At 37.6% G+C, this 15,120-nt stretch overlaps 1 protein-coding gene across 2 annotated transcripts in view; it reads right to left on the bottom strand.

The window, feature by feature from the left end:
• vdra (vitamin D receptor a) overlaps nt 1-5,154 on the bottom strand; it is a 99,322-nt gene extending 94,168 nt beyond the window's left edge. The window contains exons 1-2 of one of the 2 annotated variants that reach the window (XM_084721756.1): nt 5,054-5,154; nt 3,959-4,116 (exon numbers count right to left, since the gene is read on the bottom strand). The gene's annotated coding sequence lies outside the window, so the exon portion shown is untranslated. Of the gene's footprint in view, nt 1-3,958; nt 4,281-5,053 lie in introns of those variants that run through there. The other variant, XM_084721757.1, reaches the window with a different exon arrangement.
• Nucleotides 5,155-15,120: the final 9,966 nt, after the last annotated feature.

The raw sequence follows: 15,120 nt of genomic DNA, 5'->3' as shown, positions 1-15,120 counted from the left end.
ATACATACACACCACTACACTTGGCAATACTGCCACTCTATATCTTATTGAAAGGCTCTTCACACTGCACTCTGTAATCCCGCACCTGATGCTTAAGGGGCAGGATAAGCAGTAGTAATGGCCAACAATGAAAACAAGCATATTCTGTGCTAAAGGTGAGCAATGTTATGACATACAACCATATACATCTGCCTACTATTACAAAATTTTGTCAGTTTAAAACATGGCAGCTCACCCTTTCAGTTTCTTACTTCTAGCTGACGATTTTGTCAGCTAAAATAATGATTCTCAAGCAGATTTCATAAGTGTAAATGACTGATGTAAGTGTCCAGCTGATGTTTTAATGTTTCCATCCGAGACATTTTAAAGCAAGAACTCTGTGAAAGTGAAAATGTTAAGTTACCAGACAGCTGCACACTTCATATAATGTTAATGCTTAAAGACTGAGACTAAAGCTAACTTGAATCTCAGCAAATATTGGACAGGTGGTGAAATAAGGCAGGTATATCTACATGATGAAGAAGCATAGGGAGGCAATTAGTGCAGTGGGCTTTGAGACGGGTCAGTGTTCTTATCCGAACTTAATAATAGGTTTACGTGTATTACACAAGTATCCTAACTTCCCAAAGTGTTCTAACTTTAGGATAACCATTACACTTAACATTTCCACCAGGTAGCTTTAGCTAACTTGTTTTATCCATATGGCAGCTCTTTTACTGTTTATGCCGGATACAGTGGAGACTGTCTGCCATCTTTGCCCACGTTCTTTCTTTTATCTCCTGAGTTAGAGGTTTTGGTAACATCTGTCAAGAAATCCAAAGACTAACTCATCTGTCTTGAAGTCAAGCGCCCGTTGTTTTTGCTTCATTTTATTGCATGTTTCAGTGTGTGTTTCACCATGTACAAAGTTACAAAGTTGCTATGCTCAGTGAGATGAGAAAAGTAGTGTTGGTTGCTAGGTAACAGACATAAAAGTTGATAAGATGTGTATTGAGTATTTAGGATTTCCTAACCTGAGGGAAGATGGAATGAAGTGATGCCAGATAGATTTCCTAAAGTTAGTTGGGATTTGCTTCTATAATACCAAATTGGGTAAAATCCTATCTTAGACTCTTCCTATACTTTCTGTACTATGGCCTCAGATTTATTATCAGAACATCCTCCTGCTCTTGCAGTATTGCTCAAGAACTGAACTGTCTATCCATATCAGGGCAAAAACTCATCTTACATATGACAACACATATACTAAATACCGCTCCTAAGATCACTTTCAACACATTCGATGATAGAAACAGTCATAACAGTCTAACATCTGTGTTGTAATGAGACATCACAGCACAAATCACTTTCAAAGCAAATAAGAAGCAGCAGCGCTGACTTTAAACTCCATGAACTGAACAAAGACACTGGAAACATTTAACTCAAAGCAACAAGTGTGTGAGTGTGCGTAGACTTGTAGGTATTTGTGAAAATCTATGAACGTGTGTGTGTGTGTGTGTGTGAGAGAGAGAGAGTGCACGTTTGCACACGTGCATTCCATATTGCCTGGAATTAGCTTACATTTCAAAATAGTGTGCTGCACCTTGAGGCCCCCATGCATCTGTTATCATTTTACAACCTGCCTGTAACTCAGCAGAGTACAAACCTCCTGAGCACAATGTGCTCCACTAAGCACCTCATTACAGAAAAAGGCCCTTTGTATCCCACTGAGGTAATAGGTGGGTGGGAGGATCCTTTAGATGAAGGAATCGACACAGCAACGAGATTGTCCCTTTCAAGACAGACCTCAAAACTGCCAGCTTTTTTCATATATGTATATATATATATATATATATATATCTGTGATAAATTGTATGTTGACTCCACAGATTCAGTGCATGATATAGCATAATAAAATTTAAAAAACATCAGTCTACATTACAGTACCACAGACATGATGCCATGTGTTCTTATACAAGTTTTGATTCAACAGCAGTGGGAGCTAAATGGCCACTGAATCATATTATTGCAGGGTGTAGCACGGTGTTTACTCACAACGTAGGAGAGTAGCAGCCCAGTAAAATCACTATGTGCCACACAAGGTGAAAACAAGCAAACACACAAATGGTGTGACAAACCTACTATGTGGCAAAATAACACAACTTGTTCCTCACTTAAGAAAATAGTAACTTTGGTTGTCACTGCATCAAATGTGCCGAAGGTACATCATCTTTCATCACATTCAGCAGAGTCAATACACCAAAAAAACAGACTGGAACAGTCCCTATAATTCCTGTTCAGCACTACAAACACAGCAGTACAGCGGCAATGTTATGGTATAGTTGTTAGCTATGCTAATAAAATACAAGAGAATGTGGGGAAAAGTAAAAATCATCTCAGCATATGTAAAATGTGGCCTAATCTAAAGCCAGTCTGACTTCTCTCTTCTCTCTCTCAGCCTGAGTGTAAAAACTTACAGAAATCCATTATGTCCATACTCAAGGCTAATGCTAATAACATTTAAATGATTATCAGTTTTTATTTTTAATCACTTTGGCACTGCAGCTCAAAATTGAATGCACAAGCTGAAAATTCACAACACTAGGGCTGCAACTAACAATTACTTTCATTATCGTTATTGAGTTTTCTGTCAATCATTTTGTCGATTAATCAATTAGTTGCAAAATGTCAGAAAAGAGTGAAAACATTGATCTGTAGTTCCAAAAGCCCAAAAGGACATCCTTGAATGTCTTGTTTTGTCCACAACCCAAAAATATTATTGTCATAGAGGAGTAAAGAAGCCAGAAAATACTCACATTTAAGAATCTGAAATCAGAGACCTTTGGATTTTTTTTTCTTAAAAAAAGTCTCAACCTGATTAATCAACTATCAGAATAATTGGTGATTAATTTAACAGTTGACGACTAGTTGTTTCAGCTCTATTTCATATGATCAAAAAGCTGTTTAATTTCTCTTCTCTCTCAGCTCAACTCTCAGACTGGACAGAAACACTCACAGAAATCCATTATGTCCATACTTAAAGATAGTGCTGCTCTTTAAATAACATTTAATATATTATCAATTACTATTTGAATCAGGACTGATGTTTTTATTGAAAAAATGAAACAAGCTGAAAATTCAGTGCACACATAACCCTTAATGAACAATGGTTTGAGATCCTGCAGCAGCAAGACAGTGATGTCTTTTCAATTAACAGTAAAAGAGAATATTGCCTTTTTTAACACTCTTTCTGAATGATGTACTCTGATAACTTGACAGTTGTTATTAACAAATACACACACAGAATACAATATAAAATAGAATAACTTTTCAGCATACTGTCCATTCCTATCCATGGTCCCTAAAAGTCACACAACATTTTCTCTAACTGTAGTAACTGATTGAAGTCCATTCTACTCCACTCAGATCCATGCTAATCTGTCCCTTTGTCTTCCCCGCCTGCAGAGAGGAGTAGCCTCCTCCTCATCTGACTGACAACAGGACGGAAGGCATGCAACACCCCCGTACACTTCTAAAACCACATCAAAACATCCATCCGTCAGTTTGCATACAGAGTCCACAAATATTTTGATTAAATGCAGTTTAATAGCCTCCATTTGGGTTTATTTTTTCTATCGCTGTTTTTGGATTTGCAGGGATTTGCGCACTGGCCCTGCTGCAGGCAGGCAGGCAGGCATACACATGTGGAATGTGGAGGGAAGCACCCGCCTTTAACAATAACACCATACACAAAACATAACCGGGACAAGGCTAGCGTAGAAGTTGTGCTGAAATGCGAGATGGATCTGCAATGTGAAATGCCATGTGGCCTCAATGCATGTTAACGCCATATAGCGCAGCGAGGAAACAAAGAGAAAAGCTGCAAGATTTCTTTTGCTTCTTGTGCAGCGGCTAGCTCACATTAACATGCTAACCCACTGATTCTGTCACAGGAGCAAGCTGGTGAATTCTCACTTACCTGATGTGGCATATCAACCTTCACTTTGTGCAGTAGCAGATGGGGCCCCAAAATGCTGGAGCCAGGTCGCCAAATTTTCCGAGCCAGTGGAGTTGAAGGCGGCTTTTTTTTAACAATTTCCCCCACGCCGAAAAACTTTTCCTCCGTATAAAACCAAACTGTCAACAGAGAAGAAAGGAGGAGTGATGAGGCAGGGCTATCTAACGGTCAGTCGGGGGGCTGGGAGTTGGGTAACGTTAGAGCCCCGATGACGTCCCGTTATTTCTTGCATGGACACTCTGTACGCCAAACGTCATTCAAAAAATCTGGCAATTCAATAGTCGCTTTGCTCAAGCAGAGGTAAACACCACCGAGAGCAAGACTTTAAACCTTGAAAAAAATCACTTCTGGACTTATGGGACAATCGGCACACAACTTACACATGATGCTCCACTTCAACCAAACAAAACTTTCAAGTTTTATAATTGTTCACGCCGCCTTGCTTCCCTTCTCCACTGCGCATTTTGTTAGGGAAACGCCGAACAAAATGCAGAAACATAATTTCACATTTAAATTTGTTAGAATTTATACCGAATTAATGATACCTCTCAAACCCTGTTACTAGGGTTGTACGTATGCCAGCACGCACGGCCATATTCAATTGCCACATTTTTAAAAGGGGTTTCGCCGTCCCCTTTCTCCACACGCGAGCGGACCGACACTGGCTAACAAAACCGCCGGCAGAACCAGCAGCTACGAGGCGAAAATGCCCATCAATATTCGCACAACGTAAACATTACAATATTAAACTACCTCGTCCCCCCTCTACAATGACAGTAACGCCTAGGCTGGCTGTTTGTGTCAGCGGCATGTCAAAATACTGCAGCCCGCTGGAGAGCAATAACAACAGCTAACGCTACGTTAACGGCAGCGGCAGCAGCAGCAGCAGCAGCACACTTTACTGGCCTGAAACGCGCGTGTGCCACTCGGCCCGAAAGCACTTCTCAGCAAAACGTAACCGAGAAAGAGCTAAACTACAATGCTGTGACATTGTTGCAACACCTTTGACCACACAGAACACTCGTAAAGGTACAGAAGCGGGTAAAAATAACTTACATTAGTCCATGCGACGAGAAACGTAAGCACACACTCTGTTAGTCCAGTTTTTTAGATCTGTATCAACATAGATGGACTGCACTTCTCTATAGTCCCGCCCCCACGGTTTACCAGAAGGCATATCTATACATATATATAATCTCCTCGGTGTCCAATCACAGCGCTCCACTCTGGAATAGTGCCTGCTCCCATTGGTCAAAATACGCATCAATCTCGCGCTTAGTCCCCAGCTGTCTCCTTACCATATAGGGGTGTGTCGTGACGTAGCAGACGACCTGATATACAGTAAATAATTTCGTCAAAATAATAGTTAATAAACGATTTTAAATCCATTAAATATAAATATGAAAACTATAAGGACTATACTGTGAAGCTTGTGGTGTTCAAGGTATTTGCTTGCCTGCATTTGTAAAGACTGGAGAGGCAGTGAAAAATCAATTATCATAATTTCCTTACACCTTTGACTCAGCAAATATGTGTTTTAGCAATGTTGACATTTAACAAAATAAATATGCTTTTTAACCGCACATTTCTGCTCATGAATTATTACTGATTCACCTATACATAATATATGAAAGTTCCAGCATCCTCTTCTCTGTGTGTCCTGGAAACTGGTGGTAACTGATAGTACACGCATACCAAGAACATTAGAGGTTAGTGAAGAATATTTTCACTAACCACTAGTCAAGTGGTGTCTGTGCTTAGTGTAGATGTGGAGACACATCAGAGCTAATTTGTCTACTTGGTGGAAGAATTCTGTGGGAATGATAGGGCCCTGAGGTGGTATACAATGTCACCCCTGGGAGGTTTTATTATAGCACTTAAATCACCACATTGCCACAGTCTAATTAGGAGTTATACTCTTCTTATATCCATCTCTTGTCATTTCCCTCAATAGGCCATGCAGTGCACGGTGCCAACCTGGAAGACTTGGAAAGTGGTGTCTTTTTTTTTTTTTTTTTTTTTTTATCAAGGGCACACCGGCTGGACTTTGGGCCATTTGCTGTTACAGTGATCCAACCTATGACGTTTCAGTACAATAAGGTCTATGTTGGCAACATTCTAGTGACTAATCCATAACTTTCTGTATGTTTCACGCACTGATACAAATGAGACGGGCAACATTAACCCCCATGTGACACACAGAAAAAGACAACTTGAAGCCTGCTTAATGAAGGCTTTGGGTTCTTTGTGAAAGGATTAGGGTGTTTCAAAGTTTGCTTTTCTGTGCTGTGTTGAAGGAGGATTTTAAAAAGCTTTTTTGCTTCTCATTCTTCATGTGATACATGGCAAGCTGTTATAACAAGACCTACATCATCATGTAAGTTATATTATGCTATACATTATACTGTATTACAGTAGTATACTATGTGCTGTGCTATACTATACCATATTTTATTATATATTATGCTGTATTACAATATTATACTCTATGCCGTGTTATATTATATATCATACCATACAGTATGCTGTATTACAGTACTATACTGTGTGCTGTGCTGTACGATACTATACCATACTATACTATATTATACTATATTATACTATACTATACTATACTATACTACATTTTACTATATTATACTAAACTATACTATACTATACTATTCTATATTATACTATACTCTACTTATACTATACTATACAATACTATACTCTGTCCTGTGCTATACTATACTCTCTATACTATACCATAATGCATTACACTATACTATACATTATACTCACAGTATTATACCTGGTGCTATTAGGTGCTATTATATTATATTACTCATGCAGCACTATACTCTGTGCTACACTCAATGTAGTATACCTTATTATAGGCTACTCTGCCATAGTATGGTATACATAACTATAATACAAATTCCTAAAAGGTTGTAGATTGTTAAAGGGTGAGTTCACATAAATTAAATATCAAACTAAACTTTTTTTTTCACTCACAAACTAAACTAATTTCATTAATTTGCACCTCTGGGCAACCCTGGGCAAATGAATCTAAAGTGATCTGTGGCTTGATACTGCCAGTGGGAAATGACACACTGTGTGAGAGATTTGTGTGAAATAACCCTTTGCCTTCTTTTTTCCCTTTAGTTCTTCAATTGGAGGAATGTCAGCGGGCCTGTCTGGCTCTGAAGTTAACCTCCTTGAAGTTAATTCAACTGCTGCAGTCTTTATGACGCTAATCTTGTAATATCATTTGCTAAGTGCATAAACATGTATGTCCAAATTAATTGATTATGGGGCAAGACAGTTATAGTCACCGAACAGCAAATATGTGGTTTAAGAGCTGTTAGAATTAAATAAACCATTGCAACTCCAATTAAGACATAAATCCCATCAAAGCAGCGTGGTTCTGTACAGTTCACACCTGCCTGTGCCCTCAAGGTCCTGGAACATTTTTCCCTCTGTATTGTAAAGCCTCCAGTTTAACATCAGCACAGGAATTACAATTGAGCATAAATCCATGTTGACAATGCAAAACAAACTGTAACTGCATATGTACATATACGGTCTGTTTACTCTCATATGTGTATGCGTTCATTATATTTTCCTTGCAGCCTGCCTGTGTGTGCATGTGCTGGAATCTAGGCCATCCCTTGTGGCTTTGTGTCTGAGAGGCGGATCAGTCTATATGAGGGGCAGCCAGGCATATGGGCGTGTTTGTGTGGGGGGCATGCGCACACAGGACTTCATCCTCCTCTGTGTGTGTGTGAGCCAGAGAGAAAGAGCATATACTGTGTGAGGTGCCTGGATAGTCTAGGGGTGTTTCCACTGTGCAAACACACTACAGCGTAATAGGAACAGGACGCACTCTCACTTAAATTGTACACACTCTTTCTTTGTAGCTCCTCACTATCTTCCTCTCTAGAACTCTCCACCTCACTTCAACACCCCCACTCCCCCACCTCCAAACACATACACACCACTTTCTCTCCCACTCACAGGGTGAGTCTAGGAAACAGCTGGAAAAGCAAATAGTCGCAGGCAGGCCGAGCCTGGGCCCACTGGCTCTCACACATGACTGGACCTTTACTTGGATGAATGCAGTCCTCACACTGATTTTTCAGCTGCAGTCAAAAAGCACAAGGAGCAGCGCAATTGCACAAACCTAAAGGAATGCTGCAGCAGTTGGCAAACACACTCTTTGATCAAGCTCGCAGTGTGCGGCGAGAAGATTGGTAGCAGCGTCACCCTCGTGTGCCACAAGTTTCTCAGGGATATTTTGGCAGCTCAGGCCACACAGAGGATCACACAGTCCCGGGGAGGGAGTTGTCTCAGTAACAGCCAGGCCTTTTCCTCTGTCCCCACTTTAAACTGCACGCTCCTCGGCTCGTCCTCGTCCTCCGGCTCCTCAACAATGTCATCATCAGCTTCCAACATCAATAAACTCGACCCGTATTTACAACAAATTAGCTGCATTCTTTCCGATTAGACATGAGGGAATCTGATAGCTGAGCACAACTGGAACATGGGGTCAGTAAGTCAGGAAATACTGCGCGCTGTACCTACAGTAACCTCTGTTTTTGGTTAAGATAGTCTTTGTTTTTGATTAAAATCTTTAAGATCTGAGGTTGTGATATTATGAGGAGTGGATTACATTCAGGCTGCAACTAATTATTTTCATTATCAATGAATCTGCTGATTATTTTCATGAATAATCAATTTATCATTTAGTCTATAAAATGTCAAAATACAAATCGCTTTTTCATCCGACCAACAGTCCAAACCCCATAGACTCTTTTTTTTTTATCATAAATGATAAAGAAAAGCTGCAAATCCTCACATTCAAGAAGGTAGAACCAGCAAAAATGTTACATTTTTCCTTAAAAAACAATTTATCAATCATCAAAAGTTGATGAATTAATTGCAACTAATTTGCTTTCAATTAACTACTTGATGGTGCTCTAGGTTTTATTCATTTAGTTGTTTTAAATTCATTAATTTGTTCAGGAATCACAGTTAAAAATTAGGTTATATGTAAAATGATACAGATGTGACCTTTCAAATTTATTAGAATAACAGAGAAAAAACTCTGGATGATGTTGTGCATTTTCTCTTTAATTTAATCTCTCTTTTTTTTTTTAGGGTGCTCAAGATCTTGTTTATAAGGCTTTGTAACAAAAATGAGTAACTGCTCATGTCTTTATCTGTAAATCATATCATCATATGGTGAAAGACAAATTCAAAGATGCACACACTGCAAAGGCGTACAAAATGAGATCCCTATAATTACCTGTAACAATACTCATGTGGTTAATTCACTATTCTGTCAATTCAACAAATACTACAGATCAAACATCTCAGAAGTTTAAAATTCTAATCAACAGGCACAGAAGTAGTGGACAGATGGACTGTGAACATGGACATAAAACTGAGGATCTAAAATGTTTTGGAACTGAAAAAGTGTGGCTCAGCTGCAGAAGTGGTAATCTTGTAAAATAACTTTTTGCAACGGGGGTGTTATCGGATCCATCATCTGAAAACCCTTCTGGAACGAATGAAGAAAACAGCTTGATCCCTTTTCTGTAAACCAAGTCACATTGAAACTTCCCAAATGTTCCCCCACAAAAAAAAAAACAAAACAAACATCAACAACAAAAAAAAGACAAGATTTCTTCAAGGAAATAAGATTTTTTTTTTAAATTTGTGTGTGTGTGTCAGATAATCCATGTGGCTTTGATTACAAATGACGTATATTTTGGAAGTTGCTGTGATCTGTGTTTGATCCCTGAATATTTGTTGCTTACTATTGGTTGGATCTGTGTTATGAACAGTGAGGAACCTGAAGTCCACAGTGATTACCAGAGTTATTTTGTAATATATCTTTTGATACTTGTTATATTGGACTGATTGATAGGCTTCAGGCCAAGTCAAATAGATCTTTAATACTGGTATTTCATTGTTTTACTGGTACTTTTAATAATTATACATCCAAATATACAAACTTGAAAAAGGATCAAATATACAGAAAATGGTGCCTATGACACTAAAACTATCATTTTAAGTATCCCTGCATTTCCACACACTAATGCATATTTATGTACATGTATATATGAGTGAGTGTGACCGTCTCTTCTTTATATGGACACATCGTACCATCCCACATTCTCTGTACACATTCTCATTTCTCCTGTCTTACATGTATTCCTGCAGGAGGGAATTCATCAAAAAAGCATAAATGTTTTGGACATGTTTCAAGAATGTGGAGACATTAGGAATGTAACAGCATATGAGAGAGAGAGAGAGAGAGAGAGAGAGAGAGAGAGAGAGAGAGAGAGAGAGAGAGAAAGAGAGAGAGAGAGAGAGCACCTTGCAGACAAGAAGCACCAGGCGGCTACAAGCTATCACTCCATCGCTCAACCGGCAGCATGTGTCCGTGCAGCCTGAGCCTGGGAACCAGAAGAACCCGCCCAGCTCGTGTTTTCATTTGCTCTGGCAGATTGTAATTATTATAATAATAACTCACATTTGTGAATTAGTCTGGCCTGTGTAGTCCATGACTGCGCTTGAACCTAAAGGAGTTTTAAGCTCGTACACAGCAGACATCACCTGTTCAAAACAAACCACCTTCAGCAATTTACCCCCATCGTGGGCTCCGCTCTGTTCTGAATCCAGAGAGCAGCGGTACAATAACACTAAAACCTTTGACCGCCGAGATCCCACTGACTCTGCAGTCCACTTTATGGAACATAAACACAAAACCATAAATGTGAATGTTTGAACCGCAGAGAATGTGAGAATGTGAGAGTGTTTCACTTCATCACACTTATTTCATCTTTTGTGCTACACAGTAAAAACAAAAAAGGTAAGAAAACTCAAAATTTTAAGGCAGCTTACTGGAGTTTTTGAATAAGTTTCGCCCACTCTTAATCTTTTGTTGAGAAAAAAAAATATATTTTTTTCGTTGCGATAAACTTGAATCTTTGAGTTTCAGAAAACCAAAAAATGTATTTCAGAAATTAGAGTGTAAAAATCATTAAAGCCAACATTTTCAATTAAAAATCATTTCATTTTCAGGCACCCAAATTATGACAAATCGGGTTCTCGGACATGGGGTTTCTAAAACTCAAAGATTCATGTTTATCTAAAGAAAAAAAGTAAATTATCTCAACTAAGGATCATAGCTGAGCAAAACTTAGTTTTAGTTTATTTCAAAACATGAGAGTTTGAGTTTCAATCCTCAAAAATCTATTGCATTAAGTTTCCTTGAAATTTTGAGTTCCTGTTGTTCTGTAAATATTTCTACCCTCTAACATTTCTATATTATGGCAGTGCTTTTGAGAATTTTTCCTTGATTTTTTTTTCTCTTCCGTTTATGAAATGCCAAGGTCTTTGTGCTGATGTCATTCTTATGTCTTTTCTGTTTCTGGACACATGTACACATTCGGTATTTCCTGAGGAAGTGATGCAGCTGAAAATGCATCACCTGTGCAGACTGGTTTGCCTCCAAGGCTCATTTTATTTTTGCAGCCTCTGTAGCTTTTGCATCCAAATGAATTCCGCTCTCCCTCTGCTGCCGATCCAAAATAAAAATCCGAGCAAATACAAATACATGTTTTGGTATATCCACTTGGCCGAGGGGGAAATATATTTGATGGATTATTTCCACTCATTTGAGCTCTTCAGGAAGCGCTTAATGTGAAGTGGCTGGGCCGGGGAGAGGATACACACCAAGCACAGACGCTTCCAGCCAGACTGAATGCAGCCCAGCCGCTGCACAAAGCTGCACAGTCATAAATCAGCTCTATCATAATACACCACCTGTGTATAGCAAGTGTCAGCAAAAATAGTTTCCACCAGTGTTCCCTAGTACTGAAAGAAGAAAATAGTGTTTTTGTCAAAAGAAGGAATGGATTTTTTTTTTCATTTGTGTTCCTCTTTTATACTGCTGTATTACACAGCTTATCTGTGGTTGTCAGTTCTTATATGTCACTTTAACCCAGTAGTGAAAGAAATATTAAGATCATTTGCTTAAGTAAAAGTATTCATATATGAATGTGCAAATACATTACAAGGTCCTCATGCTTCTTAAGTAAATATACTTTATTATCATGTACTTAACATGTCAAAAGTAAAAATATTGGTTCTGCAGGAAATAGTCCCCTGTGACTGATATGTTATTATATGTGACTTTATTAGATTTATACTGGTGCCTCAAAGCATTTTACTGCCGTAGCCAGTCAAGATGTAGCCGGTCTGAACTACTTTATATACAGATAGTTAAGTCCAGTAGCCCAACCCAGGAGCTGGGCCCCCTCCAACGGATGACAAGATTAATCTGAGATGATTAATAGGAGAGGAGAGAAGAAAAATAGAAGGGAGAAAAAAAGGTTTGTGACACAAATTTGTGCATCTCTTTTCCGATCTTTTTTTTTTTTTTTGTGCGAAATACTGGAAACTTGACCTCTTCCAGCCTCAGTTATACAGATGAACAATCTGAGAAATTTAGAGAAATCATTCTTGTGTAATGGCAACAATGCCTGCTTGTGTGGAGAATGTGACACACATTTTATAAAGAGTCACAACAAGCCAGAAAGACTGAAAACCTCTGCCTTAATATATAGCTTATCTCTATGTACAATTTTTATTATGAAAAGTAACTAGGGTTTTTTTTCAGACGATATTTACCTGCTTCTCATGGCTGATAACGATTAGATAACCAATAATCTCACATTTTTTTATCTGAAAAAGGACTTCATATGGCCTGGTGTTTATCAACAGCTGAGGGTAAAAAAAAAAAAAAAAAGCTCAGATGCAGTGAGCAAAGATGTCTGATTTAATATTCCACAGCTCCGACCGAAACAAACTGAACTGACATCGCTATGACAACAAAAACAAACAACAGTTCTGACTCCTCAAATGATCAGTGAGTTTTTTTTTTTCTGTAAAGTTCATCAACTTCAAAAATATGCTTTGGTGTTTAAAGAGCGTTTTGGCCAGGAATTCAGATGAAATGCTTTAACATTATCTGTCAAAACAGATACTATCATAGCAAAAATTTATCAGTTGTAATTTCATCATCAGAATAATAAAAACTAACATAAACTGCATTATTCAGTAGTAATTACTTAAGTACAAAATGTAGTACTTGAGTAAACGCACTTAGATTCCACAAAAGTTTAAATTGGAATGAATCTGAGTATGCATGAGGGTTTTACTTGTTTATTCATATCGCACCAAATACTCAATTTTAATCACTTTTAATAAAAAAAAACAAAAAAAAACAAATAGCTTTTAAATTCATCCCAGTGGATCTCTTGTATTGTAGACCATCGTCAGAATTCTCAATGCAGTCAAGTAATTAGGAGCATGATTTTTTTTTTAAGAAAAAGTAATTTAAAGAAAAAAATATGAGGCCCTACATGAACACAATCAGAGTAGGGAGAAGCTGACGTTATCATTATGTGTAAGATGTTATCATCATGTTTTGTGAGAGATAGCCTGCGCTGTTTGTCATGTTGTTATCATCATGACACATGTCTGATAGCACAGTAATAAATGACGTTGTGATGCTGGTGGCAGAAGGGACAGACGTTGCTACACGTGTGCTGGGCTGTTACTTAAATTATGACATTTCAAAACAATGTGTGAGGATGATGTTTGCCAAATAAATTGCTGTCAGTGAGCGATGTGTATAGTTAGTTAGATATGAATAGCCCCAATGTAATGTGATGTTTCCCCTAAGTGCTATTCTTATTTGAAATGTGAATACACTGGAAAAAAAAAAAAAAAAGATCATGCTGGAATCTTTTCTTGTTACAACTTTAATTTATTCAGGTTAATTAAACTTTAAGTTTCTCATATTTATTTTCAGAAAACTTTGGAACGAGTCCTTCTAACTTGAAGTATTTTGAATTAATATGATGAGTTGAACGAAGGTACTGTACAGGGTTTCTAAAGAAACGTGCATATTTAGCATAGCAGACTTCCCAGCATGCTTTGCACGAGAGTCAGAACCTGTGTTTTTATAGTTTGAAGAAAGCACATGTGATGAAAACTTACTGTGTGTCTCTAATATATTTAAAGGGAAAGTTGACTCCAAAATCAAAAAATACATATTTTCCCCTATACTGCAGAGAGAAACCAGTTCCCACATCAAACTGCTCACAGTAAGGTCTGTGGATAATCCAGACCTCGGATTGTAACTGAGTCATGATTTCTGGAAAGAAACCCTGGTTTAGATTTTTTTTTTTCTCCTTAAAGCAAGTCATGGTTGTTTTCACAAAAATGAAAACAGAGTGAACCAGGGCGAAGGTTAGTATTGAATTCAGTCAGTTCCCTCGAACACTTCAAATTTAATAAAGTCACAGAGAGGAGTCTGATATTTTGCAAGTTTTATTTTGCATATTTGGAAGTTCTTTGTGTAAAATGAAGGACTGATGTTTCAGTAACAAAATATAAAGGAAATCAAATTTGTTTGTCATGTTTGACGGTGCTACTGAACAGTTTTTGGGTAAACTTAATATCATAAACTTATTGAACATGTTTACTCAAGTACAACTGAATTACTATGAAACTGATTTGACTAGAAATGTTTGTTTCGAATCATTATATTACCTCAATTTGTCTTTTCAAATCACTCAACTTAAATTTTTAAGCCAGCCGAAAAACTAACTTTACAGTACAATAAAAAAAATGCCTGAGCCGTTTCTATGATTTTGCATCTATCATATAAATGTTTTTTAAATTGTTTTTTATTATTCTTTTAAATTTATCATTATTATTCTTTTTATTTCTTATTTTCTATTGTTTTATTAGTTTTATTGGTGTTTTTGTCTCATTTTCAGTGTATGAGGTTTTTGTTCTTTGTGATGTTCTTTTTTTGAAAAGCAATAAATAGTGAATTACCAAAAAAAAAAGGACAAAGAAATAAAAAAAAGAAAAGAAACAGTTGTGTAAATCCTCTAAATTGAGAGTTCATTCTGTCTGAGCTGTTACAAACAAAAAAAAAAAAAAAGCAGACTACTGACATATGTCTCTTTTGTGGCCACCATCGTGTTGAATTTTTATAACATGCAGACAAATGGAAAAGAAAAGTTTCCGGGAGGTGAGAGCTGACATGGAGA

The sequence above is a fragment of the Lutjanus erythropterus genome, chromosome 6 (genome assembly GCF_056507025.1).
Source record: "Lutjanus erythropterus isolate fLutEry1 chromosome 6, fLutEry1.hap2, whole genome shotgun sequence".
Lineage (NCBI taxonomy): Eukaryota > Metazoa > Chordata > Actinopteri > Lutjaniformes > Lutjanidae > Lutjanus > Lutjanus erythropterus.
Note: the sequence above shows the minus strand (reverse complement) of the source record. Positions and strands in the feature narration are given on the sequence as shown.